The 25,658-nt window shown below is 40.0% G+C and overlaps 1 protein-coding gene across 3 annotated transcripts in view; it reads left to right on the top strand.

Moving 5' to 3' along the window:
• Positions 1-2,809: 2,809 nt before the first annotated feature.
• The window catches only part of DYNC1I2 (dynein cytoplasmic 1 intermediate chain 2), a 114,152-nt gene continuing 91,303 nt past the window's right edge, over positions 2,810-25,658 (top strand). Inside the window, exon 1 of one of the 3 annotated variants that reach the window (XM_060302261.2) lies at positions 2,810-2,975. The gene's annotated coding sequence lies outside the window, so the exon portion shown is untranslated. The remainder of the gene's footprint in view (positions 2,976-25,658) is intronic. The other 2 variants (XM_060302262.2, XM_060302250.2) reach the window with 2 other exon arrangements.

Genomic DNA, 25,658 nt, shown 5'->3' with positions numbered 1-25,658 from the left:
CAAGGCACGGGCTCTAGAAGGAAAGTAAGACCTGGCCCTGATTACCAAAGCAGGTCAGAGGAGCAGGACTGAATCCCACTTATCAGATGGGGGCACAATGTCACAACCAGAACTAGGAGTGAATTCAATTAATCCCAAATCCACAGGGTATCCCACTAGAACAGTTTAAATTCCTCTAGGAATCCAGGAAGATTGTTCTATAGCAGGATTCTCAACCTGGTTCTATAAATCTTTTGGAGGCAGGGGAAGATCTAAGCACAGAGATAAGGGGATCTTGACCTTCCTCAAATTATATGCAAAATTATATATTTTTGCATTTTCCTGGGGTAAGGATCCAAAGCTTCTCTCAGGTTCTAAAAGTGGGTATAAGACGCAAAAAAGGTCAAAACTACTTCTGAAAGCCTAAGGTATCAGGATGAACCTGGCAGGAGGGGAACATGTAGTCTTAAGTAAAGGAAGAATAATTAAACACTTACTGTTTACCAGGTACTGTTCTGTTGCCTAACTTGGATTAACTCATTTAATCCTCATAACAATCTTATAAAGCAGACACTTTTTCAATCCCATTTTATAGATGAAGAAACCAAGGCTAAACTTTCTCTGAGGCAATGCTTACCAACCTTTTCCCCATCGTGGCATACACGCAAAAGCTATTGTATAGAAAAATTGTGAGTATTCATAAGAAAGTTTAGTAAGGTTGCCATAAATAAGATCAGTCAACAAAATAAAATTGCACATCTATATTTTAGCAACAAATAATTAGAAAACACAATTAAAAGAAAGATGCTAATTGTAATGGCAACAAATTATAAGGTACCTTGGAATAAATCCAACAAAACATGTGCAAGGTCTTTATGGAGAAATCAGAAAGCTTCAGTGATATACATCAAAGGTACAGTGGGGCAAAGGGATGAGGATGCTCATGACCAGAGGCAATTGGTCCAGGGGCTCCTGCAGCCCATGTCCACTTCTCACCTATCTGCCTTGGCCTCGTCAGGGCTGAGGGTTTAAAAACCCTGAAGCCCATTCAGAACACATCAGTTTGCTTACACGGCACACCAGATAGAAAACTCTGCTACTACCATTAAAGAAATTTAATTAGTAGTAACAAATTTTGCAACAAAGAAAACGCTAAGCCTAGCTATTTCTAAAGGCAAGAACAGCCAAATATTCGAGATGGTTCCAATCATACATGAAATCTTGCAGAACAGAAAAAAAAAAAAGGGAATAGCGTCCAGCTCATTAACTGAGGCTAGCACAACCTTGACACTAAAACCAGACAAGAACTGGGAAAAGAGGTTTTCAGGCCACTGTAAGATCAACAGACAAAATATAATTGCAAATCTACCCTTTAGCAATAAATATATAGAAGACACAATTAAAAGAAAGATGCTAATTATAATGGCAACAAAATACATAAGTCAACTTGGAATAGATCTGACAAGAGATGTACAAGTCCTTTATGGAAAAAAAACATAAAATATCAGTAAAGGACATTAAAGAGGATGTAAACAATATTTTGCTAAAATGACCTATAGATTTAATGACATTCTATTCATGGAACTTGACAAGCTGCTTCTAAGATACAGGAGAGCAAAGAGTCAAGAATAGCCAAAACAATCCTGGAGAAGAAGCAGGAGAAGCAATGGTCTTACTACCAGATACTAAGACTTGTTATTAAGTCATTAAAAACTAAGAACATGTTATCAATTCTGAGATAGATCAATGGACCAAAACAGAGTCCAGAATAATACCCATGAATAGATGAATATAAGGAAAACTTATCTATGGCATTGCAGATTAGGAGGAGGGATACAGACTATTCAATAAGTGTTAATTGATTAACCATGTGAGGGGAAAAGGTAAGTGAACTCCTATCTCACAACTGTACACAGAAATCAATTCTTGATAGATAAAGGTCTTAAAGACAGGATTTTAAAACTCCAGAAGAATACGTAGAACAGTATCTTTCTCACTTTGAGGTAACAAAGGATTTCTTAACATAAAACCGGAAGCACAGGTTCAACTACATTATAATAAAACTGCTGTTCCTCAAAGAATATCAAGTTATCAAGAGAGTGAAAACAGATGCCAAAAACTGGAGGAAGATACTCATTACACATAGAGTGGACTCAGGGTTAATAACCAGACACATGGGCTCCTTTGAATCAATAAGAAAAAGATAAAAATCGAATATAGAAATCGACAAATATGAATAGCCTTGCACAGAAGAACACATCTGGGTGATAAATAAACATACGAAACTATGTTCAACCTCATTAGTTACTAGAGAAATACAAGTTCTTGTTTCATACCCACCAGGTTGACAAAAATTAAAAAGTCTGACAATAGCAAGTGTCGGTGAGAATTTGTAATAATGGCAACCATCACGCAGTATTAAATAGTAATCTGGAACTGTCCGGTAAAGCTGAACGTGTGCATTAACCTTCCACCCAGGGATTTCTCTTCTGGTGTAGTAAGCAGGCTTCTAAGACGGCTCCCAATAATCTCCACCTCCCGGTTTTCATGCCCACGTGTAATTCCCTCCCCTGAAGGGTGACCTGCACCTAGTAACTTGCTTCTAATAGAATACATCAAAAGTGGTGGGATGCCACCCTGAAATTAGGTTTCAGAAAGCTGACTTCTGCCTAGCTCTCGTTCTCTAGCCCTTCCTGCTTTCTCGCGAGAAGCAAGTTGTTGGAGCAAGCTGAACCAACACAGAGACCCACAGGGCAAAGAACTGAGGGCTGCAGCCAGCAACCGGACAGGAGCCAAGCAGCCTTCAGCCCAACAGCCCCGCGGGAACCGATTCCCTCCAACAACCAAGTGAGTGCGTTTGGAAACGGATTCTTCCCCACAAGATAACTGCGGCCCCTGCCCACGTCTTGATAGCAGCCTTGTCAGAACCCCGAGCCAGAGGACCCAGCTAAGCCACGTCTGGATTCCTGACCCACAGCAACTGTGAGATAATACATGTATGTTGTTTCAAGCCGTTAAAATCGGGGGAAATTTTTAATGCTGCAATAGATAATTAGTACGTCTGAGTATAAATCCTAGCACAGTGCTTCCCAGCAGGTGCAGCAAGGCACACTGGTATATGGAGTATGGATTACAGGTAAGCCCAGATATTGCTCCTTCGATCACTGGGGCTGCCAAGAACAGGTAGGTCAAGGCGGGCCCGGGATAAGCTGAGTTCAAGAGCATATTATCCCCAGCCAAGGGCAGCCTCAACTGTTTACCCCAGTGAGGCATACAGTGTTACTGGGTTTTGTGTGTATGTGACATGATGTGAAAAAGGTAGGAAAGCACTGGATTAGAAAATAATTTCTATTTCTTTCAGAATGTGTTTGGTAATTTATATTTCCTAGGACTGTGATCTCAATGTTTCATCACCTGTGAACTTACTAAAAATGTAGATTTTCAGACTCCATCTCAGACCTACTAAATCAGGTGCTCGAGAGAGGAGTCTCAGCCATCAGTGTTCTTAAAAGGCTTTCAGGTGATTCTGATACATGCTGAAATCTGAGAAACACTGTTGTAGGAATCTGTGCATTTCACCTGTTTTCAAATTTATTGGCAAATTATGTCCTCTTTCCACTGCTAACGTTATTAGTGTTTTCTCCTCTTTCTTGGGCAACTCTCTAAAGGTTTATCACTACTATTAGTCTTTTCAAAAGACTGTACTGTTTCTTCACTTTCTATTTCATTAATTTTTTCTCTTATTATTTCCACCCTTCTGCCTTCTTAAGGCTTATTCTGATATTTGGTTAATATTCTGTTAACCAAATATTTGGGAGCACTTTTAACCAAATATTTAGCTCAGGTTGATTGGGGTGTGGGTAACACAGATGGTATAAATTCTGGCCTCAAACACATGTGATGACAAACTTGTGGTTAGATATTCTCCAAGTATTTTTCCCCATTTTTACATTTCATTTAGATGCAAGGACGATAGGTAAATTCCCTCCACTCTCTCTTTCTCTAGGGCACCCCACTCTCACCACCACATCCCAGATCAGTGCTCTTGAACATACCTAGTATAACCTTTCTGGAATCCTGGCTTCATGTGGATGTTCTCCAGCCCATCATCTCAGCTTTTACAGGCCTCATGCTTTGGTCTCTCCTCCTCAGCACATGGCCACCTAAGATAGACAGACACCTCCATGGCAAACATCAGTATCAGATAGGCTTACCTCTCTGAATTTTTACTTTCTTACTATCTATAGCAAGGATATTCCTCCTTTTCCTGATAGGCCAGCCAAGCATTTTTTAAAAAATTTTAAAGTATGTTTTATCCAGAATTTTTACTTCCGTACTGGAAGACGTCTCTGGACATCTAGTCTTCCATATAATCAGAAATGGAAGTCATCATATTTGTAACAAACATTTCTTTGTCTTTTCCTAACTTTTAAAGTTGAATGCTTATCTCATTTTTAAGGCTTTCGTATTTTTTATATTTTTAAGCTATAAATTTCCCTCTGAATACCACTTTACCCCACAATAACAATCGAGATAAAATCTTGTTGAGTATTTACAATTACTATGCAACATTACTATTGCATAGGTGCAATGCAAAACGCTCTTTATGTATTATTTCATTGATCTTCACAAAACTCAACAAGATGTGTATTATTATGATTCCTCATTTTATCAATGAGGAAACTAAAATGAAAAAAAATTAATTTCCCCAGGATCACAAAGATAGGTAGCATGCAGGGAAACTAGGATTCCAATCCAGGTTTGCCTGAACTCAAAATGAGTTCTTGCAATTAACTCGATGTATTTTATGGGGGAAAAGAGGGGGATATTTGAAAGGAGGGTAAAAAGGAAAACATGACATCATTTTATTTTATTTTTTTAATTAAAATAATTTTTTAATTGACGTGTAGTTGATTTACAGTGTTGTGCCTGTCTCTGCTGTGCAGCAAAGTGACTCAGTTATACACATATAGACATTCTTTTTTCATATTCTTTTCCATTCTGGTTTATCCCAGGATATTGACTATGGTTCCCCGGGCTCTACAGCAGCACTTTGTTGTTTATGGACATCATTTGATTTTAGAGTGCTAGAGTAAAAAGTACCTCACAATTTGAATTAACAGAGAGAACAAGGTGCAGGTTATTAAGGGACTAATGACAATCCAACCCAAATTCAGAGAAGACGGGCAAACTGAGAAAGGGTGGCAAGAAGTAACAGGTGTGCCTGCACAGCGTGTGGGATCCCAGGTACTCATAGAAACCTGTCTTTCCCTGCCTCATTCAAATCGTTATTAATTTGTGCTTTCCTGGCAATGTCTCAATTTGCAGAAAAAAGAAACAATTTTTAATCCAAATGGCCATATTTGTAATGTACAGAACCATCACCGGCAAACATATTTTTAGCCCCAAATAGTCTCTTCTGCTAATCCCAGACCTTGGCTCCAAGCCAACTGGCTTCTTGCTTTTATTATTTGCAACAGAATCCAGGATTCAGAGTGAATAAAAGAGCCGAACAGGAATATAACTCCTGATAATATTGTCTTTGCACCTTGTGCACTTATCCTTTTTGTCTCTCCCCAGGGGAAAAGCAATTATTCTTACTTATGCTAAATCCTGTTGTTCCCCACCGTGGCCATGTAAATCTTGGCACCAAGTACGTGGCAGAATAAAAAGTCAAGGCGGTGGGAGGCGCTCACCCAAGAGCAACAGGCGGCCCTAAAGCCCCAAACCGTTCCATCCATTTTCTACTAAAAATAAAGGGTTCTATTCACCAAAAATTTTTGTATACTCTTGTGAGTTTTCTTACCAAAAAAAGCCAACATGATATGCAGGCAAAGAATAACAACTCCTGATTCACAAACCATGCCATCCTTTCATTTCCCAGGGTAAGCAAATAATCCAGAGAGAGGACAAATAGGAGAGGCTCTGCGTTTGCTGTGTTTGCCAAACAAAAAAAAAAATCTGCTGCTAAAAGGGATCCGACCTCAAATTAGACATCTAAATTGTTCAGTTGGAGGGAAACTTCTCCTTTCTGCACACCCATTTAATGAAATGAATTACACAATGCCTACATGTGAGAGTCTGTGGAGCTTTGTTTTAACGTTATTTCTAAATATCATAGATTTCTTGTCATTTCTTCCCAGATGAGAATTGATTAGTTAGAATTCACCAGGATTTTAAGATTATTTAGACTTTATTTTTCTACTCTCTCTCCTATTTCCTCTCAATCTTTAACAATGATCTTTCTGTTGTAAATCCAAATTATTGTGTGCTTTAGAATGTTTCCTCTATTTAACACAATAATGTTAGCTAAAAATTTTAAAGATTTAAAAAATCACAATCCCACCTCACTAAAAAGTCAGCTGGGTTTCCATTTTCCAGGCTTCATTTATGCCCTGAATTTGCATGCATTCATTTTACATAGTCATAATCCTAGCATGGATTGGGTTTTTAAAAATTTGTTTCTCTTATTGAAGTATAGTTGATTTACAATAATTGTGTTAGTTTCAGGTATAGAGCATAGTGATTCAGTATTTTTGCAGATTATATTCCATTGTAGGTTACTATAAGATACTGTGTATAATTCCCTGTGCTATACAGTATATCCTTGTTGCTTTTCTTTTTTATACATAGTAGTTGTATCTGTTGATCCCATACCCCTACTTTGTCCCTCCCCTTTCCCTCTCCCCTTTGGTAACCAGAAGTTTGTTTTCTATATCCGTGGGTCTGTTGCTGTTTTGCATATACATTCATTTATATTATTTTTATATTCCACATGTTAAGTGATACCATACAGTATTTGTCTCTCTCTGTCTGACTTGTTTCACTTAGCATAATACCCTCCAAGTCCATCTATGTTGTTGCAAATGGCAGCATTTCATTCTTTTTTATGGCTGAGTAGTATTCCATTGTGTATATATACCACATCTTCTTTATTCATTCATCTGTTGATGGACAATTAGGTTGTTTCCATATCTTGGCAATTGTAAATAATGCTGCTATGAACATTGGGGTGCATGCATTTTTTCGGATTAGTGTTTTTGGTTTTGGGAGATATATAACCAGGAGTGGAATTGCTATTTTTAGTTTTTAAAGAACCTCTGTACTGTTTTCCATGGTGGCTGCACCAGTTTACATTCTCACAAACGATGTAGAAGAGTTCCCCTTTCTCCACATCCTCTACAACATTTGTTACTTATAGACTTTTTGATGATAGCCATTCTGACTGGTGTGAGATGATACCTTATTGTAGTTTTGATATGCATTTCGCTTATATTTAGCAATGCTGAGCATCTTTTCATGTGCCCGTTGGCCATCTGTATGTCTTCTTTGGAAAAATGTCTATTCAAGTCTTCTGCCCATGTTTTGATTGGATTGTTTGTTTTTTGTTATTGAGTTATATGAGCTATTTGTATATTTTGGATGTTAACCTTTGGTCAGTCACATCATTTGCAAATATTTTTTCCTATTCTGTAAGTTGTCTTTTCATTTTGTTGATGGTTTCCTTTGCTGTGCAAAAGCTTTTAGGTTTAATTAGGTCCTATTTGTTTGTTTTTGCTCTTATTTCTTTTGCTTTAGGAGACTGATCCAAGAAAATAGTGCTACAATTTATGTAAAAGAGTATTTCACCTATGTTCTCTTTTTGGAGTTTTATGGTTTCAGGTCTTATGTTTAGGTCTTGAAACCATTTTGAGTTGTTTTTGAATATGGTGTGAGGGAGTGTTCTGATTTCATAGATTTACATATAGCTAACCAGTTTTCCCAGCACCGCTTGTTGAAGAGACTGTCTTTGTATATTCTTGTATACATTGTATATTCTTGCCTCCTTTGTCATAGATTAATTGACCATAACTGTGTGGATTTATTTCTGGACTCTCTATTCTGTCCCATTGATCTATGTGTCTGATTTATGCCAATACCATGCTGTTTTGATTACTGTAGCTTTGTAGTATAGTCTGAAGTCTAGGAGGCTTATACCTCCACCTTTGTTCTTTTTTCTCAGGATTGCTTTGGCAATTTGGGGTCTTTTGTGGTTCCGTATAAATTTTAGGGTTATTTGTTCTAGTTGTGTAAAAAATGTCCTGGGTATTTTGACAGGGACTGCATTAAATCTGTAGATTGCTTTGGGTAGTATGGCCATTTTAGTAATATTAATTGTTCCAAATGGAGTGGGTTTTTAAAATCTCTACCATTTTATCATGTCCTGCCTTTTTTTCTGTTTCCTCTTCCTTAGTATCTTCCTCAAGGATTGGAAAAGGAAAAATTCCAAACTTGCATTTTAATTATTTTACTAGATGTAATTGCTCATGCCCATAAAAAGACTATGTTTAGATTGATGTTGGAGATAATGGTGAAAATGAATTTAGTAGATTATCTGTGGGTTTCACATATCTTACATGTAAAATTGAAAGACCTAGTTATGTAGAAAAATCTACTAATGAAGCTATTTCAAGAATTGGTTGTATCTGGGCTTCCCTGATGGCGCAGCAGTTAAGAATCTGCCTGCCAATGCAGGGGACATGGGTTCGATCCCTGGTCCTGGAAGATCCCACATGTCACAGAGCAACTAAGCCCATGCGCCACAACTACTGAGCCTGTACTCTAGAGCCCATAAGCCACAACTACTGAGCCCGCGTGCTGCAACTACTGCAGCCCACGTGCCTAGAGCCTGTGCTCTGCAACAAGGGAAGCCACCACAATAGAAGCCCCTGCACCGCAACGAAGAGTAGCTCCCGCTCGCTGCAACTAGAGAAAGCCTGCATGCAGCAACAAAGACCCAATGCAGCCAAAAATAAATAAATAAATTTATTTTAAAAAAAGAGTTGGTTATATTGTGAGTTGGACAGTTTCCCGTGGACAGAATTATGTCATGCAAATCTTGTACTGTAATTCAGGAAGTCTATAAAGTATCCTGGAGCACAAATATCATCATTTTAAAGGGGATTCCGGTGGTGTGTTGCACAGGTTGTAAGAAACTTCACCAAGATACTCAAGTATTGTTATATAGTAGATAACGCTTATGCAATACCATTAAGGTTTTCTCCTCAAGCTTTCTTGTAATCATTACACTCCCTCTCCCTTTCAGACAGCAGGCAACTTTGCATGCTCACTGGAAGAGAGTGTGTGAAGGCAAGAAAAAAGAAATCATTCTTCACCTCTGAGTTCCAGTTTAGATTCTTAAAACTAAGACGAGAAATGAAACTAATCTTGTAAGTAAATTTTCTAATGTAGGAGCCAGACCAGTTGAGAGAGGCAAGCCTGTGTTCCCTGAAAGGGCTCAGTACTGAGAACATGAAGCAACAACCCCCAGAAAGAAGAAGCGTGCATGAACATGCAAGAGCAGGGTACCTATCTTTCCAAAGTGAATTTTGAGCAGGGAATGGGAAAGAAGATTCTAGAAGAACTCATCCAGGACTTGGGTGTTATTCAGCCTGGCTAAATCATGTATGGCAGAGTGCAGATTGTCAAATGAAAGCTAGCATTTGGGGAGCTCCAAGGACAGAAGGGGCTGTGCCTGGGCCCAGGGTTGTAGCTGGGGAGAGTGCAAGCCTCACAGAGAAGTGTTGCATCCAACACTGTTCTTGAGTAGACTGTGATGCTGGGGGCAGGGTCCAGGCACATCCTAGATTAGCTCAGACTAGATTAGGGCATCCCCAACCTGCCTCCTTAGTGCAGTAGGCAGCATGTCAGTCTCATAGATTAGGGCATCCTCTCAGGCCCAGTGTACTCCTGCATGGTTCAGGGAACATAACCAAGAGTCTCTGACCCTCAAAGAAAAAGTGGGGGGTGACAACTTTGGCCACTGAAGGAGGAAGAGGTACAGTGTAGGACCAGCCTCAGAGCTATCAGGGTTAGGTCGTCAGCCAGGGATGCCGTAGAGAGGAAGGAGATCACCCAGGACCACATGGGCCTCGGGGAGGGTGACCATTGCACAGGCCAGAGTTCCCTCTTTCTGCCAGGGCCCATTTGTCTCCATTGTGGGAATTACATCCCTCCAGGGAGAAAGGAAGAAGAGGGGGAGGGAGAATTCCATATTTGATGTGTATTTACCCAAAAGAGACTGAGTTGAAACCACAGTTGAGTTAGAAAAACATCTTTGCACATCTTAATCCTAAGACCTCAAGTTCATACCACCTATAAAAGGATGAATGTGCAAAGAGACCTTGGAAAAATCCAAATATCTAGACTAAAATCAGAAGGGCAGTTAGGTTGGGCCACAGGAGCTTCTCACTGGTGTTTGGATTAATGTGATTGAGCTTCTTGCTCTTCATGTATTTGCTCCCTTCTCCCTTCTCTCCTCGTCCAACTATCAGATTCTTTCTGCGTTTGCAGACCAGTTTGCCTGGAGAAGGAATCACATTGGCCCAGCTCATCTGTTCATAGCAAGTCTCACCATAGTCAGGCAGGCCAAAGACTTCCCTGTGTCAGTCTCATCCCATGCTACACAGCCCCATCCCCCCCACACTCCCCAAGCCCCATGTATACATGAAGACCAACTAAAGTTGAGTGAGGCAAACTTGGGGGATGATATTCCCAGTATCTACAGTTTAAAAATGGGAGAAAAATATCCATTATATTTTTCTGGATATAATGGATATAAAAATATCCATTATACAAGTCACTGGGACCTCGATTTTTCTGTTCATGAATCTGAGCTTAAATGAGGTAGTATGAGCGCTTCACACAAGACCTGACATGTCCTGGAGTCCTCAGTGTTGGCTGCCATTACCAACAAAATTAGCTCAAATTAGAACAAAACCCTGGCCTATTTTTTTTTTTAAGTCTCTTTAAAAGTCTGCTTTTTTGCCTTCCTCAGGAATTCTCTCATCATTCTCTGTGATTATTCCACACATGTAAATCCTACTTCTCTATCAAGACCAGAAAATCCTTTAGGAATTTTTCCTATTTTTCTTTTGGACCCTCCACAGACTCTGAGGGGAGTGTTAAGTACGTAGAAACTGCTTAAATGATCGAATATTTTCAGTTATTCATTTGCTTTGCTAGGTATTAATTAAATTGAACTGAAAGTTTATTGAATTGAATTTATTGAACCGAATTGAAATTTACCATTAGTAAGACAGTAATTACTTGAATTTTACTAATGAACACCTCCAGAGCAGTGAGGCACGCTGTGTGCAGTCTCTCAAACATGCCAGCCCCTTCCATGCCTGTCTGTCTTTGCTCCTGTTATCAACCTCTAAAGTATGTTTTCATTCTTTCAAAATGTTGTGCGAGGGCTTCCCTGGTGGCACAGTGGTTAAGAATCCACCTGCCAATGCAGGCGACACGGGTTCGAGCCCTGGTTTGGGAAGATCCCACGTGCCGCGGAGCAACTAAGCCCGTGCGCCACAACTACTGAGCCTGCACTCTAGAGCCCACAAGCCACAACTACTGAGCCCACGTGCCACAACTACTGAGCCTGCACTCTAGAGCCCATGAGCCACAAACACTGAAGCCCTCATGCAACAACTACTGAAGTCCGGTGCCTAGAGCCCGTGCTCTGCAATGAGAGAAGCCACCACGATCAGAAGCCCGCACACTGCAACGAAGAGTAGCCCCCGCTCACCACAACTAGAGAAAGCCCGCGCACAGCAACAAAGACCCAAGGCAGCCAAAAATAAATAAATAAATTTATTTTAAAAAAAATGTTGTGCGAAGTCCACCTTCTTTATACACCTTTTGTTCAACACTACCCCAAGATATAATAGACCAATCCTTCTTCAGTCTTTGCTAAACTTTGTGACTACTTTATTGTAGTAATTTATGTATTATGAATTATATAACCACCTCCTCGTGAGTGTAATTTCCCTGAAGTCAAGAACTATATTTTATTCATCTTTGTAATTCCAGCAGCTTACATGTTTCTTTGGATGAAATGATCACTTCGTAGTGTACGTTGAATGTCAAATGGCTGCTGGACACCTACCCAAGTGGTCTTACAGCTAATATAATGGGAAAGCACATTTATGTAACTTGTCAAAGGGTGAGAGAGCTCGTCAGAGAACAAAGTGGCACGATGTGATGCCACCACTTCTGTGCTGCAAGCATTCTGACATGGAGAATAAAGCAGATACAACAGGGTTTCCCTGGTGGCGCAGTGGTTGAGAGTCCGCCTGCCGATGAAGGGGACGTGGGTTCTTGTCCCAGTCGGGGAAGATCCCACGTCCCGCGGAGCAGCTGGGCCCGTGAGCCGTGGCCGCTGAGCCTGCGCGTCCGGAGCCTGTGCGCTGCAACGGGAGAGGCCACAACGGTGAGAGGCCCGCGTACAGCAAAAAAAAAAAAAAAGCTACAACAGCTTTATGAATCTAAAAGATAAATCAGTCATTTTTAAAACTTTTCTTATGGAAGACTTCAGACCTATACAAAAAAATAGAATAGTTTAATGGAATCTCTAACTTCAAGAGTTATCAACGTATGGCAAATCTTATGCCATTTATGCCCCGGTCTGCTTACTCTCCCTACTGGATTTTAGAGCTAAATCTAGACATCAAATCATTCCTTCTATTACAGGATATATCTCTGAAAGATAATTATGTATTAGATATAACTGAAATATCACTATCACTAAAAGGTAATACTACTTTTATAGTATCATCAAATACCCAGTCAGTGTTCAAATGAGGTCCATACTTTACATTTGGTTGATGTTTTTCTTAAGTCTCTTTTAAACTATAGGCTCTTCCTCTCCACCCCCGCTTTTCCCCTTGTAATTTATTGGGTGAAAGACCTGGGTCATTCGTCCAATAGAGTTTCCTACATCCTGGATTTGGTGATTGAATCCTCATACTGTGTGAATAGTGTTCTTCTGTTTCCTGTACTTCCTGTAAACTAGTAGTTACATTTTCAGCTCTGCCCAACAGAATTTTCTGTGATGATGGAAATGTTCTATATCTGCACATGTGGCTATTACACTGATGTGACTGAGAGACTGAATTATTTAGTTTTAATTAATTTAAATTTACTTAGACATAAATGGCTAGTGCCTACCATATCAGACAACACAGAGATTAATTGAAATTTGAATTAGGTTATTTGAAGTTGTTCATTGCTACTTTATTGGATTCAGGTTTGCCTGTTTATCAAGAATACATCATAATGGTGAGCTTCCACTAGGGGGCGAAAAATGTCTGGTTGTCTCTGTAATGTTAGCAGCCCAATGAGATTGTTGCCTATATCCACTAATTCATTAGAGGGTTGCAAAATGATCATACTCTCTTTCTATCATTCCTTCTTCATTTACTAGCCTAAATCTTATCAAGAGAAACTTCCTCTCATCAACAATTTGATTGTCCTGAGGTATAATTTATACAGGAAAGGCAGAATAAATGCTTGATTCTTTTCTTTTTTTTCAGAAAAATGATTTGGTTGCTAGCATTCTCCAAAGATGAAACTCATTTGTTTTAGTGTGTTTCATTTCATTGAAGTTATTCATCTTGATGATTGAATTGTCCCAGTTTTGGCCCGTGGGAGACTCTTCATATTGCCTTCTGAATCCTTTTGTCATGACTCCAGCAGTTTTTCATAGCTTCCTGATTTTCTAATATGACAAGGTATTCCAAACTTGTCATAATCATTTCCTGCCCCAGTTAATTAGCTATTTCCCTAGGCGGGCTTGGTTGCTTTTGGTGGGAAGTTGTATTTAGAGACTGTAGTCTGAGTGCCAGAGTAGATCAATGAGACTGGATTCATCATTGTTCCTAGGCCTTTCCAGTAGACAGAACTAGGAAATATATTTTTTTGTTTTTGGAATTTTTTTTTTTATAAATTTATTTATTTATTTTTGGCTGTGTTGGGTCTTCGTTTCTGTGCAAGGGCTTTCTCTAGATGTGGCAAGCGGGGGCCTCTCTTCATTGCGGTGCGCGGGCCTTTCACTGTCGTGGCCTCTCTTCTTGCGGGGCACAGGCTCCAGACGCGCAGGCTCAGTAGTTGTGGCTCACGGGCCTAGTTGCTCCATGGCATGTGGGATCTTCCCAGACCAGGGCTCGAACCCATGTCCCCTGCATTGGCAGGTGGATTCTCAACCACTGCACCACCAGGGAAGCCCCTAGGAAATATTTTTTAATGGAAAATGAATTGTGCATTTATACTTCTGATTCAAATTTAGGATTGCATGTTTTATACTTCTCATTTTATATTTATAATTCTTTTATGTTGAAAATCTTGGCTTCTAATGAATGAACATAATTATTTATTTGCTTTATCCTATTATATAACAGTTTAGAATAACTATATCAATATTATTATTAGCAATATGACTACTGGAAAAAAATTCAAGTTTGTACATTTTTGCAGTTCTTTTTATCTTAGGATACATCTCAGTCAAATTATTATTTTTAAAATACCTTGAAATAGTTCTCTGTGTAGTTAAGCCACCCACTCAATCCACAATTGGATTTATTAATTTCATATTTGATTTTCATAGTTATTTTATTTTAATCATGTAAAACATTTACATAATTCCAAAGTCAAATATCTAAGTAAAGTAATTTCAGAAACGTCTGGCTTCTATCGCTATTCCCACCTTTTGTCCTTTCCATCTCTCTGGGAAATTTTTTAAAATTAGATTTTGGTTTATCTTCCACTTAAACTAATAAATCTGGAACTTAAAAAAATTACCATGTACCTCGAGTCACGAGCATTCCCATCTTATTTCAGCAGGGCTTGTCCCATTCTTCCTTTTTTGCATTTGATTTGCCCAAAGTGAGGATGATGGCAGTAACAACTCAGTGACAGTTTGCATAAGCATGGCTCTGGTCAGCAGTCGAAAATGCCAAGTTGTTTCAAACTTCTTTTTATGGTTTGTTAGGGTCACAAAGTAGATCTGAAAGCATTTCATACTTTCTGCTGATATACTCTTTGTTCTCTGAGAATCAAAATGGTTGCAACAGTGAAATAGGAGCAGCAAAACTCATATACCTTCAGTGAGAAATTCAGGACCATGCATTTGCTGAATCCTGGAAAAAAAAATCATTTGGGGAAATAATTTAGTCCATTACTCTGCTCAGGTCTGCACTTAATGCATCTTAGGTAACCATTATCGTGATCAACACCAAAAATGTACTTGTGGGAGAGCTTTATGTATGGTAGCCATGAAAATACACATTGTAGGTCTGTAACTGCAGGGAGTGTAATTGACCGGGGGGCCCCAGCAACTGATGTGCTCTGAAATCTATTGCAGTGTTTAAAAAAATAATATCTTCATTCAGATAGAATTTACATACCGTAAAACTCATCCTTTACAATTATACAATTCAGTAGTTTTTATTATATGCATAAAGGTGTACAACCATCACCATTATGTAATTGCATAACATTTTTTGAATAGATCTTTATTGGAGTATAATTGCTTCACAATACTGTGTTAGTTTCTGTTGTACACCAGAGTGAATCAGCCATATGCATACATATATCCCCATATCTCCTCCCTCTTGTGCCTCCCTCCCAGTCTAACTCCATAACGTTTTAATTATTCCAAAAGGAAGTTCTGTCCCCATCATCAGTCGTTCCTCATTCCTCACTCCCTCCAGCTATGGCAACCACTAACTTACTCTTTGTCTCCGTGGATTTTCCTGGTGTTAACATTTCATACAGATGGGATCATACAACATGTGTCTGGCTTCTTTGGCTTCCCATAATGTTTTCAAGGTTCATCCATGTCGTGATATGTGTCACTACTTCATTCCATTTTTTCCACCCTTTTTTTAAAATTGTATTAAAATACATATAACATAGAATACCATTTTAACCATTTTCAAGTATACAGTTCAGTAATGTAAAGTATATTCAGGTTGTTGTGCACCAGTCTCCAGAACTCTTTTCATCTTGTAAAACTGAAGCTCCATAGCCATTAAACAACAGCTCCCACCCCCAGCCCCAGCCCCTGGTAACCACTGTTCTACTTTCTGTCTGTATGAATTTGACTACTCTAGGTACCTCATATAAGTAGAATCAGACAGTATTTGTCTTTTCGTGACTGGCTTATTTCATTTACCATAATGTCCTCCAGGTTCGTCGTCTGTAGCATGACAAAATTTCCTTCCTTTTTAACGCTGAATAATATTCCATTATATATATACAGTTGTCCCTCTATATCCATGGGGCATTGGTTCCAGGACACCCTCCCACCCCCTACAGATGCTCAAGTCCCTTTAGTACATGATTTGAAGTTGGTTGAATCCACAGATACAGAAGACTAACTGTATATTGATTGAAAAATCTACATATAAGTGGTCTCACACATTTCAAACCTGTGTTGTTCAACAGTCAACTATATATGTGTATATATGTATGTATGTATGTGTGTGTGTGTATATATATATGTGTGTGTATATATATATATATATACACATACATATACTTTATTTCTTTTTATGACCAAATAATATTCAGTTATATGGATATACCACATTTTGTTTATCCATTCACCAGTTAATGAGCACTTCTTTTTGGTTAATATGAATAACGCTGCTATGAACATTAGTGTGTAAGTTTTTATGTGGACATATGTTTTCAATTTTCTTGAGTAAATATCTAGGAGTAGAATTGCCAAGACTATGTTTAACTTTTTGAGGAACTGTCAGACTATTTTCCAAAGGAACACCATCATTTTAAATTCCCACCAGCAATGTATGAAATTCCAGTTTCACCACATTATAGCCAATACCTGTTATTGTTCATCTTTTTAATCATAGCCATTCTAGTGGGTGTGAAGTATATCTCATGACGGTTTTCACATTTTCCTAATGACTAATGATGTTGAGCATCTTTTCATGCTTATTGGCTATTTGTATATTTTCACTGGAGAAATTTCTATTCAGATCCTCTGCCCATTTTTAATTGGGTTATTCATCTTTTTATTATTGAATTGTGTTCTTTGTATATTCTGGATTCAAGTCCCTTATCAGATATATGATTTTCAAATATTTTCCCCATTCTATGGGTTGTCTTTCACTTTTTTGTCCATCATAATGGTTGCACAGAGACCACGATACCCATAGCTGCTCCCAGCCAATGGCTGAATAAGGAAAGGAATCTGAGGCAGGCTCATTCCTAGGAGATGTGGGACTTCTCAACTTTGGTGCAAGGTGATTCTGGCTCGAGAGTCATTATTCCCATAGCTGGTTTTGTCTCAAGGATCCCTGAAGGCTTTACCAGACCTTCCTTAGATTGCTCTGTGGTCTCACATGCTTCCATCCAATCTTCCTTCCTTTTCTTCTTCATCGGGATTAGACTTGCATCTCAGTCTGACAGCTCTCAGCCTTCTCCCATTCTTGCCCTATATTCTCTCACATCAGCATTTCCCCTAATAAAATCTTTGCACATCTAATCCTGTCTTGAGGGCTGCTTCTTGGAGGACCTGGACTAACACACCATGCACTGGCAGCCCCTACCCTAAAGAAAGAATTTAAAAATTCAAGGCCAAAAATCCTTCCGTAATGGGTGGCAGTGACGATCAGAAGCAAAAACAAAAGTAGAGATTTGAACTCTCCGGTGTGCCGTAGTGTTTCTACTCAGCAAAAAGAGCAATGATTTTTCAAGCCAGATAGATCCTACAAGTTCTGCCGCTTGATAATTTTGTCATTTTGCCAAGTTTTGTAAGTTCCCTGTGCCTCAGTTTCCTCATCTGCAAAATATGGACAACAGTGCTGTCTCCCTGTATGGTTTTGAAGATTAAATAAAATAAGGTGAAAAGCATTTAGCAAAGTGCCTGGCACATGGTGGGAACTTGCCAACTGTTAGTTTCCTTCCCATATCCCCTCAATCAGACTTAGCAGCATCACATTCAGCTGTTAGGTGACAAGTAATAACTTTGCTCTAGGATGAGTCACACACTCTTTGCTAGAATAAGCAGAGTGGAAAGTGTTGATTTTTCTCTTGGCTATTCCTGCAGGCTCCCTTTCCCTGACGTATTCTGGCCCAGCCACTGCCCTCTTAGTTCCTGACACTGAGGAATGGAGGGATGAACTTAATCAGGGTTCCAAACATGGGCCCCAGGCTCAGGCTCAGAGCCACATGCCAGGATGACCCTGGCCTGTGTTGGCAAAGCCTCTCTTCCTCCTTCTCACCTCACTGGAATTTTCGTGTTGCTCTGAATGGCTCCTCTTTGCCTCCAGCCCCTATTATGCTTCCAAATGCTCTGCTGCTCGCTTACCCCCAGTTTTCTTTTCTTTTTTTTAAAATAAATTTATTTATTTATTTGTTTTTATTTTTGGCTGCGTTGGGTCTTCGTTGCTGCGCACAGGCTTTCTCTAGTTGCGGCGAACGGGGTCTCCTCCTCGTTGCGGTGCGCGGGCTTCTCATTGCAGTGACTTCTCTTGTTGCGGAGCATGGGCTCCAGGCACGCAGCCTTCAGTAGTTGTGGCACGTGGGCTCAGGAGTTGTGGCTCGCAGGCTCTTGAGCACAGGCTCAGTAGTTGTGGCGCACGGGCCTAGTTGCTCTGCGGCATGTGGGATCTGCGGCCTGGACCAGGGCTTGAACCCGTGTCCCCTGCATTGGCAGGTGGATTCTTAACCACTGCGCCACCAGGGAAGGCCCCTACCTGCAGTTTTAACCAGCTCGCTTCTTTCTCTTTTTAAAACTCTTTAAGTAAAATCTGTTCCTTTCTGTTGCTCTATCATGCTTCATCTTGTCTGCTCCCCAGCTCTTTCCCTTCCCTTCCACACATGCTCTAAATTCCACAGGGTCTTTGTGGTAAAGAGGAGTCTTAAAGAAAATCTCTAGTCAGTCCCGGCATCTCTCTACCCCAGCGGAAATCATGTTGTGGTTGGAAGTGTGGACTATGGGTATATATTGCTATGTGGTGAAGATTTCAGAGTTATTTTTTACCTGTTAGAAAGATACATAGAAAATAAAAATATGTTAAATTTTGTAAGCTTATATTTTAAAACTTTAAACTCTCTAAACTCCCCGTTAGCTAGAAATGTTCTAGAAGCCATGATTTAGAGCTGCAATAATACCTGGAGAAAAATTACCTTTACGGCCATGTTAAGTAAAAACATCTGATAAGGCATGGGGTTCTGTGTAGAGAAAGAGTAGGGTGACCCCAAACCTAGACCAGTTATAGCCACTGTTTCTATTTTGGCAAACATCTTTCCCAATATTTCTATATATACCTCTTATACTTTAACCTTAGAATAAATCTTGTCTAGAGAAAACAGAAGCGGGAGTTGGGGGTGGCTATGTATTTAGAACACATCCATCCCCTTGTGTTGGCTTATGGCTAACAGTCTAAGTGGAGAGACAGCACAACAGAGAACTTTCCTGGGGACTTGAACTGCCTCTGCCAGATTCCCCAGAATTTCTCCCGTTCCTTTGTTCCCCTCTCCCTGGGCCACCTCTCTATAGGCACCCGAGTCACTGTTAGAAAGCATGGCAGGGCTTCTCTTGGGACCATGTTGTGTTTCAGGGGCTCTAGAAAGCCACCTTCTCTTTTCCTTCAGATCAGTGTTTTTGTGGGGCACCTCTTATGTTCTAAGCTAAGAAATTGCCCACCTTGGAGGTCATTTGGGGAAAGCTTGAAAACTGGTCAGTTTTGTGCTAATGGAAGCATTTGCACACCTGATGTTTTTCTTGGGCTCCTTTAGTATCTTGTGGATGCCACTGTACACAGGTGGAGGGCTTCCCTGCATTATTTTTTCACCTCAATAAATATGTAAAATAAATATTTGGAAGACAAAAACAGGCTTTAAGCTAAATTGTCTTCCCTTACCATTTTTAAACTGTGAAAAATAAAACCATTAAACATATCAATGGTTCTCAAAGTTTAGGGTGACTAAATAAAGTTTAGTCACCCTAAATTTTATTTACCATTGGAAGAGCTTGGTAAATAAGCAGATTCATGGGCTTCTCTGATGGCGCAGTGGTTGAGAATCTGCCTGCCAGTGCAGGGGACACAGGTTCAAGCCCTGGTCTGGGAAGATCCCACATGCTGCGGAGCAACTGGGCCTGTGAACCACAACTACTGAGCTTGCGCATCTGGAGCCTGTGCTCCGCAACAAGAGAGGCCACGACAGTGAGAGGCCCGCGCACCGCGATGAAGAGTGGCCCCCGCTCGCCGCAACTAGAGAAAGCCCTTGCACAGAAACGAAGACCCAACACAGCCAAAAATAAATAAGTAAGTAAATAAATAAATAAATAAGCAGATTCTTAAGCCTGAACCCGAGAAACCAATCAGGTAGTCAGGGGTGGGCCCCCAGAATTTGCACCTTTAACGAGCGCAACAGGGAATTCTGAGGAAGGAGCCCTCTGTTGTGGGTTGAACTCTGTCCCCTAAAAGGTATGTTGAAGTCCTAACCCCAGTACCTGCGAATGTGGCCTTATTTGGAAATAGGGTCTTTGCAAATGATCAAGTTAACTGAGGTCATTTGGATTAGAGTGGGCTCTAGATCCGATCACTAGTGTCCTTAGAAGGAGAAAGAGATGAAGACAGAGACACACGGGAAGGAGGCCATGTGAAGATGGAGACATAGTTTGCCATAAGCCAAGGGACACCAAGGACTGCCAGCAACCACCAGAAGCTAGAGAGGCAAGGAAAGATTCTTCCCTAGAGTCTTCAAAGGGAGTCTATCCCTGCTGACGCTTTGATTTCAGGCTTCTAGCCTCCAGAACTGTAAGAGAATAAATTTCTGTTATTTTAAGACACCAGTGTGTTATGGCAGCCCTAGGAGATTAATGCACCTTCACACTTCACTTTAAGGGACACTGCTATCCATTGCAAACATAAACAAGTAAAATGCATATCAATATAATGTACTTGACAGTTCAGATTAATTGGGAACAAAGAGCCTTAGCCATGGATACCTTAGTTTGCATGACAAACATCTGACTATGGTTAATAATCTAGAGAGACCCATTTTCATTCTAGGGGGTTAGGGACCAATGCCATCTAAAAGGTTTATAAGTAACTGTATTGGTTTTCTATGGCTGCTGTAACAGATTACTGCAAATTTAGAGGCTTACAACAACACAAATTTATTATCTTACAATTCTAGAAGTCAGAAATCCAAAATGGGTCTCCCTGGGCTAAAATCAAAACATTGGCAAGGCTGTGTTCCTTCTGGAGGCTCTAGGGGAGAATCCATTCCCTTGCCTATTCCAGCTAGAGGCCACCCACATTCCTTGGTTTGGGGCCTCCTTCAGTCTTTAAAGCCAGCACTGGCTGGTTGAATTTTTCTCACATCACATTACCTTGACACTAATGCCTCCCTCTTCCATATTCAAGGACCCTTGTGATTATATTGGACCCACCCAGATAATCCAGGGTAATCCTAAATTAAGGTTAACTAATTAGCAACATTTATTCCATCTGCAATCTGAATTCCCCTTTACGGTGTAACCTAACATATTCACAGGTCTGGTGTTAGGACCTGGACATCTTCAGGAGGCCATTATCCTGTCACCACAGGAACCAGTCTGTATGCACTCAAAATTCTTTGTCATTCCCTTCTTTTAAAAATCTTCACAAAGATTCTCTGAGAGAAGTGAGAGGTACAAATGAAGCAAGAAGGAGTAAGAGGTGGTGATCAACCCCACATCACTGAAGCGACTTGAATATTCATTCAACAAATATTTATACATAACAGCAAAGATGGGATTAGAACCCAAACGCCCAACTCTCTGCCAAGTTCTATTTCTACCATTTGACTCTGCTCCTCTCAAGAAATGAATCAAAATCATGGGTAGGGCAATTGATTGAGATATTTAACTTTACATTGTCTTGGAGTTGTAGGGGATTCAAAAGAATAAAACGATCATTCTCCTTTCTTCCTGCCTCCTGCAAGAAGAGCCAAACCCTCTAATTCTTGGGTCCAGTCTCTTTTGGTCCAGCCCTGACACCCCACAATCTCATGCTCCATCACTCCCCACTTCAGGGAAGGTGGTTAAGAGCTTCTCTGTGTTTTAGGGACTACTCAGGGTTGTAAATGTTAGCCTTTGAAGGAGCTAAGCTAAAGCTGCTTCCCGCAAGGGGTTGTAGCTGACATGTGAGTTAAGTGCAGGGACTTCCCTGGTGGCGCAGTGGTTAAGAATCCACCTGCCAATGCAGGGGACACGGGTTCGAGCCCTGGTCTGGGAAGATCACACATGCCGCAGAGCAACTAAGCCCGTGCACCACAACTACTGAGCCTGCGCTCTAGAGCCCACGAGCCACAGCTCCTGAGCCTGTGGGCCACAATTACTGAAGCCCATGCGCCTAGAGCCCGTGCTCTGCAACAAGAGAAGCCACCGCAATAAGAAGCCTGTGCACTGCAACGAAGAGGAGACCTTGCTCGCCACCACAACTAGAGAAAGCCTGCGTGCAGCAACAAAGACCCAATGCAGCCAAAAATAAATTAATAAAAATTAATTAATTAATTAAAAAAAAGAAGGTGGTGCAAAATGGAGAGTGTTAGCTTTCTCGACACTGGAAAAGGAGAGGAATTGGGGTTATAGGAGTTTCTGTGAGTGTTGTACTCCTGGGACCTACTTGTAAGCAGCACTTGAGATGGAAGTGGCTATGTGGATACCTTAATGCAGCTGGGAAGATAGTTAATGTTAAATAAATATCTAGTAAATAAATGTGACTGAAAAATCCCTATATTGGCTTTCAATAAAAAAATGAATTAAGCAGTGATTTTGTCATATCTTCCTGTGATCGTTAAATTTTACGTGTCAGCTTGGCTAGGCTATGGTGCCCAGTTGTCTGGTCAAACACTAGATGCTGCTGGAAAGGTATTTTGTAGCTCTACAGTCAGTTGACGTTAAGAAAAGGAGATTACCCTGGATAATGTGGGTGGGCTTCATACAATTAGCTGAACATCTTAAGAGCAAAAATGGGTTTCCCAAAGAAGAAGGAATTCCACCTCAAGACTATAACAGAAATTCAGCCTGAGTTTCCAGGCTGCTGGCCTGCCCTATATATTTTAGACTCAAGACTGTACCGTCAACTTATGCCTAGTTTCCAGTCTACTGATCTGCCCTAGATTTCAGATTTGCCAAGCTTCACAATCGGATGAACCAATTTCTTTTTTTTTAGTTAGGTATTAGTATTTTTTTTAACATCTTTATTGGGGTATAATTGCTTTACAATGGTGTGTTAGTTTCTGCTTTATAACAAAGTGAATCAGTTATACATATACATATGTTCCCATATCTCTTCCCTCTTGCTTCTCCCTCCCTCCCACCCCGGATGAACCAATTTCTTAAGATAAATCTCTCTTTATAATCTATCTATCTATATATCCCTATGTATAGGTTCATATCTATAAATATGGATATATATGGTATATCCTATTGGATCTGTTTCTCTGGAGAATGCTGACTGATAGATACACTTACTATCAGGTCTGTACAACACAGAGGAAACACAACGATCACTCACTTATGAAAAGACTCATTATAAAGGGGTAAATGAAAAAAAGATCTCCTATTAAATGAGAAGACATGGGAAATCAGAAGCTGTCATCTGCTTTGATGGGTTTTAAGGACAGATTTTTTTTTTAAATCCTGCAATCGCTCTTTGGGGCTGGTCAGTGGTCTTCATCCTGACTTTCCTTTATACTGCCTGTGCCATATGGCGAGGTCCCTTCCTGCCTCACACCACTTGAGCCAGCTTAAGCAAGAGGGGGAATTTGTTAGTTCTTGTACAAGTGCTGGAGCGTCGAGTAAATGGACTGAATCCAGGATCTGGAACCTGGTTTCTCATGTCCTGGTCTTTTCTCTAGTTTCTCTTCAAGTCCACCTTATTCCCTTTTACTCTACACTGACTTTCTCTAAGTGAGCAGTTCTGGGCTTTCATCTTTCCACCTTCCCTACTTTAGAGAAGGGGTCAGCAAACTCTGTGAAGATCCAGATAGTAAATATTGTGGGTTGTGCAGGCCTCTGCTGGTCTCTGGTGTCTCTCGTATGGTCGCTGTTATAACTACTCAATTCTGCGATTGTGGTGTAGAAGCAGCCACAGACAATACTTCAATAAATGAGTAAGTTTATCTACATTCCAGTAAAAACTTCATTTACAAAAATGAAACAAAGTTCCAATAAAACTGTTTACAAAAACATGTGGTGGATGGAATGGAATAAAATATTTGCATAACACCTATCTTACAAAGGACTCATATCCAAAATGTTTAGAGTTCTCTAAACCCAACTGTAAGAAAACAAACAATCCAATCAGGAAATGGGCAAAAGACTTGAACTGACACTTTACCAAAGAAGATATAACTAAGCACATGAAACGATGTTCAAAATTGCTAGCCATTAGAGAAATGCAAATTAAAACAACAATGAGATATTATCATCAACCTATTAAAATGACTAAAATAAAAATACAGTACTAAACGCCCGCAAGGATGCAAAGAAACTGGATCTCACATATTGCTTGTGGGAATGTGAAGTGGAAATCAGTCTGGCAATTTCTTAAAAAGTTTAACACGCACCTGACATATGATCTAGCAATTGCACTCCTGAGCATTTACCCTAGAAAATGAAATTTTTTCACACACAAAAAACTGTCTATGAATGCTTCTTTGTCATAGCCCCAAATTGAAAACAACCTAAATGTCTTTCAAAAGGTGGATGGTAAACAAACTGTGGCACATCTGTACCATGGAATACGACCCAGCAATGAAAAGGAATGGACTGTTGATACACACAACTCGAATGGCTCTAAGGGTATTATGCTGAGAGAAAAAAAGCCAATTTCAAAAGGTTATGTGCTGTTGATCCCATTTATGTAACATTCTCGAAATGACAAAATTATAGAGATGAAGAAGAGACTAGTAGTTGTCATACATTAGGGAAGAAGTGGGGAGTATGTGACTATGAAGGGGTAGCAAGAGGGCCCTCCTTTGTGGTTATGGAGCAGTTCTGTACCTTGATAGTGATGGTGGTTATAGGTGGTTATAGGTTATCGTATAAATACGATAAAATGCCATAGAACTTTACACAAAGACGTTTTTGAAAAGTGAAAACTGGTGAAATCTGAGTAAGGTCTCTAGTCTAGTTAATTGCATTGGGCTAGCATCAATTTCATGGTATTAATAATGTATGATAGTTATATAAGATGTTGTCATTGGGGGAAGCTGAGTGATGGCTACTGGAATCTCCCTATTAATTTTGCAATTTCCTGTGAATCTATAATTATTTCAAAAAACAAAAGCAAAGAAGGTAGTAGGCTGAATTTGGCTGGAACATAGCTTTCTGACTCCTTCTTTGGAGAAAAGTGTTTCTTTCTCCCATTTCCATTTCAAAAACATCCCAGAAGGAGACTGTGATTGTCCTAACTTGGGTCATGTGTCTCTTCCCTGTATTAATCACCATGAATAAAAAATCAAGGTCATATGATCACACGTTGGGTCACAAGTATGGGGTGGATGAAGAGTTGTTCCCCTAAATAAAGGAAGAGGTGCAGGGTAGACAAAAACCATATATGTCCACTACGATGGGTATCTGAAAAGTCTCAAAGTTAGGAAGTACAGATGGGCCTCATGCAAAACAAGAACCAGGAATCCAAAAACCATGAGGAGCTAAAGAATCTATGCTCTTCATGGAGCCACATGGTCTCTTGTCTCTTCTCTGTGTATCTGCTTCATCCTTCACTTGCTCTGAAGTGTGGCTTTCTCTGCTTTTCTATGGGGGCTAAATGGCTGCCCCACAGCTTCCGTGTCTAATTAAAATACTTACAATTTATTATGCTTTATTGTCT

The sequence above is a fragment of the Globicephala melas genome, chromosome 7, assembly GCF_963455315.2.
Source record: "Globicephala melas chromosome 7, mGloMel1.2, whole genome shotgun sequence".
NCBI lineage: Eukaryota > Metazoa > Chordata > Mammalia > Artiodactyla > Delphinidae > Globicephala > Globicephala melas.
The sequence above is the reverse complement of the archived record's forward strand: the minus strand, read 5'-3'. Positions and strand labels throughout refer to the sequence as shown.